Source organism: Ixodes scapularis, unplaced genomic scaffold, assembly GCF_016920785.2.
Source record: "Ixodes scapularis isolate PalLabHiFi unplaced genomic scaffold, ASM1692078v2 PGA_scaffold9__187_contigs__length_104089568, whole genome shotgun sequence".
NCBI lineage: Eukaryota > Metazoa > Arthropoda > Arachnida > Ixodida > Ixodidae > Ixodes > Ixodes scapularis.
The window spans coordinates 34,737,561-34,742,562 of record NW_024609884.1 but is presented as its reverse complement, the minus strand read 5'-3'; the positions used below and the strand labels follow the sequence as shown (position 1 = coordinate 34,742,562).

Here is a 5,002-nt window from a genome sequence, read left to right as displayed (position 1 = left end):
TACAAAAACAATTTGGCCAGAAATCATGAGGTTCCGATAAATAGGAATACCAATAGGAATGAAGAAGCAGAAGTTATCTAGGATGGGAACAATTAACAAAGGGATAGACAGATATTTTTTCTACTGAAGGCAATGCCTCAACGTTGAGTTCTATGAACAGTAACGAAGTGACCTCGTCATTGCACCCGACTACCACAGAGAGCCCCCAAAATGTGTCAGAAGCCATCAGCACCAGAAATCATAAGTTACTACAAAAAAAAAAAAAATACGGAAAAGAATGTTGCTCTTAGCCATATACCGAAAGAATGCCATTTCCGATCAAGAGGCCGGTGAGCTTTTCTCCGCGTCGGTCGGTTTTGCGGTGAGATTTTCTGCTATTAGTTTTTTTCCGGGTTTCGTGACTTTGGCATCGGCCTGCACCTTTTATTTTATATATCGGAACCGCTAAAAATCGCACGTGCCTGAAAGATGCCGGTTTTCAGTCATCATATTTTCACAAAGCCAAGCGTCTAAGGTTCTCTTGTGCACTAGAAGGTCAACCGCACCTGGGACCGGACATTTCACCGAACGCTGTTTCATTGAATGCGTCATAAGTTTCTGCCAATAATATTTGAAAATTTCTAGTTTCTTTTAAATTATTGAATCTTGCAAACTATGAAGTAATTTCTCATTGCCCTCTCGTACGACAGACGCTTAGATGGTACGACGGAGGACACGCCTGGAGTTGTTCGGGGTTCGACTAGAGTTCCTCAATATGCTCCCCCGCAAGAGCAGGAGAGTTGCGCATTTGTTTTCCCCGCGCCGCCACGCCGCTATTCGCCGAGATCGATCACGTGAGGAGAAAAGCATCCAGCGCCGTGCAAGAAAGCCAGCTTGACGGTCACTCCGCCGACGTTGCACGCGCCCCGGCGTATGTTCCCCTGCTTTCGCCTCCTTCTCCTCTTTTCCTGTTTTCCATGCGCGGCGGCGGGCGCGGCGCAGCTATTCACCAAATTTAGTCACGTGATGAGCAAAGCATCCAGGGCGTGCAGGAAAGCCGGCGCTACGGTTCGATAAGATGTCCTGGAACCTTACGGGTTTCCCGTTTTTTTTTTTTTAATTTTTTTTATTTCGGGGTTATTTTTTCGGTTATTGCTTTCCTCGACGACAACTCAGGCGCAGATTTGTAGCCTCCACCCCCTTAGACTCCTCGGAATGCCATACAACGACGCCTACCCCAGCCACAAGCCAGTGGACCCCCTCTAATTATCTTGAGAGTAGTGTTATCCCCGGCGCAAAGAGGGAGCCGGCCCGAAACAAGCCAGAAACCGAAACTCGGCTAATTTTGCTGAAATTTGCACTCTATCTGTCGGTGCATCGATCTCATGTTTTAGAGCGCAGCTCTTAGGCGCCCGTTTCCGGCTTGAGCGGCGTCGGCGTAACCATGAGGTCACGTGACCCCCGTGAGGTCACGTGGCCCCCGTGAAGTAACGTGACCCCGGTGACGTCACGTGGCCTTACGGTTACGCCGACGGCGACGCCCGCGCCACTCGGAGGGAGGAGTAGCAGGCAGGGAGAGGAGGGGAGGAGAAGAGAGGAGGGGTATACGCTCCCCTCAGTACCCTTCCCTCCCCCTCCTCAAGAGCTGCGCTCTAATTCGGTTTTACAGGGACTTGTTAGCGGCTCTCATTTTTAAACTGGAATCAGTCATATTATACGGGAAAAAACACTGCGGAAGCGACCGCGGTACATGGCTCATAGCTTTACTGATACTCAAACATTCCACTTTATTTCAGTTTCGCTTGACATTGAATTGGCTCATTTCGAAAAGAAAAAGTTCTTTACCTATGATCTTGTAAAAAAAGATAACCACATGACCCAAAAAACGCCCAGCAACCCTTGACGCTGTTACTTGGTACCACAGCGTTTACTTATTTGAGTGATTTGCGGTGACGGCGTCTCGTCCGGGTGAACAAAACAAAACAACAAATGCGGCGCTCGGTAAAAGATGAGGGGCCTTAGTGGCAATTCAGTTTCGCGAAGTGATTAATCGAATATTTTTCTTAATGGCGTTGTTCCAATTGAATTACGCTTTGATGAGTACGTATGTAAGAGGCAACACTATATAAACTTCTGGTAATTAATTTTTTGGCCTTTCGGCAGTACAACATAGAGTTTTGCTTCCGTGCAATTAAAACGAAATCCTGTGCTCTGGGGAAAAAAGCCGAGACTCTAATGGCTGCTGATTGTATCACGAACTGGTTAATTTCGTTTCTTTTTTCGCACAAGGAGATCGGGCACTTTTTTGAGTGAGTAGCTTTATTTTTTTGAAGCACTGCTTCGCAGGAATGAACTTTAGGCTCTGAGTGGCCGCTATTTAGGATTGACCGCCATTCCGACTTGTGGTAGATTATTTCGCAACATTATGACACAACGACATGAAAGAAATGTACGGCATATTTTGTTTTTGTAATGACGATATCAACAATCTGCATGCTACTTGGAAATCGTATCGCACGAAAAATCTCGGAAGACGAAGTAGCCGAAAAACTAAGCGTTTAAAACGTTTTTTTTTTCTTCAGCCCGATTTTTTTTAAAAATCTGGTTACAATGGGACAAACGGCCCACTTTGCGATGACTTTGGAAGCCCGCACCACTCCCCGGACCCCGATATCCTCGCAGCTGACGCTAGAAAGTAATTAACTTAGAATTACAATTCCTTCTGGTTGAAAGTAATTAATTACAATTACAAATTACCAAAAAAGTAAGTAAATTACAGTAATTCAATTACTGTAATTGAATGACTATTCAAGTATGACCCTGATATCCTCGGGGGGCTTTGGGTCAAGTCGCCCGCTGATAACGGGAACAAAAAGACGAGCTTTTCCTTTGGAACCGGAGAGGAAAGGCTTCCTCTCCGGTGCCATCTGGATTCTGGGTAAGTTCCTATCGGAGATGAAATTTTACTTTGATTTCCTCTTAAACATTGTGGGGACCACGTGTTTCCCGTCTCCCTATCTAGGCCTAGCACAAGCAGGCCGTGGGAGCGTTATGGCGACGTCATCCCGGATACGGGGGTAAGGCCGCATTCCTCGAAGAGGGCGTGTCTTCCCTCGCCCTTTTGGGTGAAAGTGCCTCCGGCGCACCCTTCGGAAATGATTGTGGACGCGGCCCATCTGCGGGATAAGCCACACTACCTACCCCGGGCGCGTCCACTTTCCGCTGGCTAGATAACCGGCCCCGAACGGCGGCCCGGACTCTCGTCGGGGAAGGCTCTGGGCCACGGAGCCTCGTTCTTTTTGGAGCTTTCCCCTCTCCGCGAATCTGCCTAATGCGGCAGCGTGGGCCCCCTTCAGGTGAATCTGTCTAATGCGACAGCGCCGACCCTTTTCCGTTCTTTTCTTTTATTAGTTTGGCCGACGGGCACAGCGTGGTGGCACAACAGCCAAATAAACCCGCTTCTTCAGTATCTTTGTGTTTTGGAGTGAATCATCTCCTCGGAGTCCACGGCAGCCTCCGGACGGACCCGGCCGTAGCAGTCCTCAACATCGAGCTGCGGAGTGGGATCGACCTCGTGGTGCAGTAAGGCAAGTCCAATCCCACATTTGGCGCCCAACGTGGGGCCCGAACCCACGACCCCGAGATTAAGAGTCTCGTGCTCTACCGACTGAGCTAGCCGGGCAGCGTACCCGCCGTGTCGAGCAACTCGTGTTGTTGCCGACGTGTGTGCCGTGAACAGTCTCGTATTGCTGTTGGCACGGGGTTTTTATTTGGGATCGGTTTCTGTTCTTGTTGATGCGGATAAACTCGTGCTACGGCGCTTGGCCTCTACGAACATTGCAGTTCAAGATGGCTGTCATGTGCGACTGCGAGTTGCATTCGGTGCTCCCCTAGTTCGCGTTGGCCAGGGCAGCACGCGGCTCCAAGACTTTTCGAAGTTAGGTCGCTGTGCCATACCTGGCCACAGGAATTTATGGTTTAGCCTAAGGTAAAAGCTAACATGTTTGGAAAATAACAATGTTGGCAAGCCTGCCCGATTGCAGCCCTGCATCGTTTCAATATCAAGAAAGGACAGGGTGGCGCATTTGACATTTCATTGCGCCCGCAAATCGAAGCGATTAGGCATCGTTAGCAAAAGCAGCTACAAAGAACTTTGCCTCTTCGAATAGTCACCAACAAATCCATTGTCCGGGGTGACGCGAGTCAGCTTGGTATGTGGACATCCGTGTTCACATTAAGCGGAGTCGTGGAACTATTTTCACAATAACTTCGCAAGCCGAGCCAGTGCGATGCACGTGACTCACGGCAGAAAAGACACCCTTGTCTCTGCTTTTTTCTTTTTTTTTTTATCTCTGGGTCCTTGAGCACCCAGGGATTGGTCGAGTGTCCTCAGTTGGACGGCTCGACCTTGCTCAGAATTTCCGAGGTTTCTTGGGGAAAGAAACGGGAGAGGGAAGCAGAGCGCAGGTTGCATTCCAGTACCAGGCGGGTGTGAGTCATGGCGCGGCCCACGAGGGGGACAACAATGCCGGGGCAGCGTCATCATTCGCCGGGGCAACGTCATCATCGCCGAGGCTGCCTGTCCCCCTGCCGGCCCGAAAGACTTTTTCACTTCCGCTGTGATCAAGATGGCGTCAGGTGTCTTCCCGCTGCCTGGTTCCGTCTCCAACCCTGGGAACCTGGAGCTGGGGACTTGCTGCCATTCAAGGACTGCAAGTGTCATTCCCCGACACACTTTGCCGTCTCGGCGACCCTGCTGCTGTCCCGACCTGCGGATTCCCGTTCCGATGCCTGGAGCCCGCCTGCAAGCCACCTGCACTGCGGGTGGGCACTCGTGCCGACGCCAACGACGGGGCGCGTCGTCGGGAGGCGCTCCGGCGTCGTCATTCCTGGACTTCGGCCAAGACATCGTCCTGTCCCTGCGCCATGGTGAGCCACGGACTTCAACGCCGGGAGCGTCCCCGAAGATTTTTCATTTGTTAACCCCAGCATGTGGTGTCGGGACCGGACGCGGTAGTTTTTT

At 50.5% G+C, this 5,002-nt stretch overlaps 1 non-coding gene across 1 annotated transcript; it reads right to left on the bottom strand.

Annotated features, from left to right (window-relative positions):
- Window positions 1-3,588: 3,588 nt before the first annotated feature.
- On the bottom strand, window positions 3,589-3,661 carry Trnak-cuu. The gene has a single exon. It is a non-coding gene; the product is annotated as a tRNA-Lys (tRNA).
- Window positions 3,662-5,002: the final 1,341 nt, after the last annotated feature.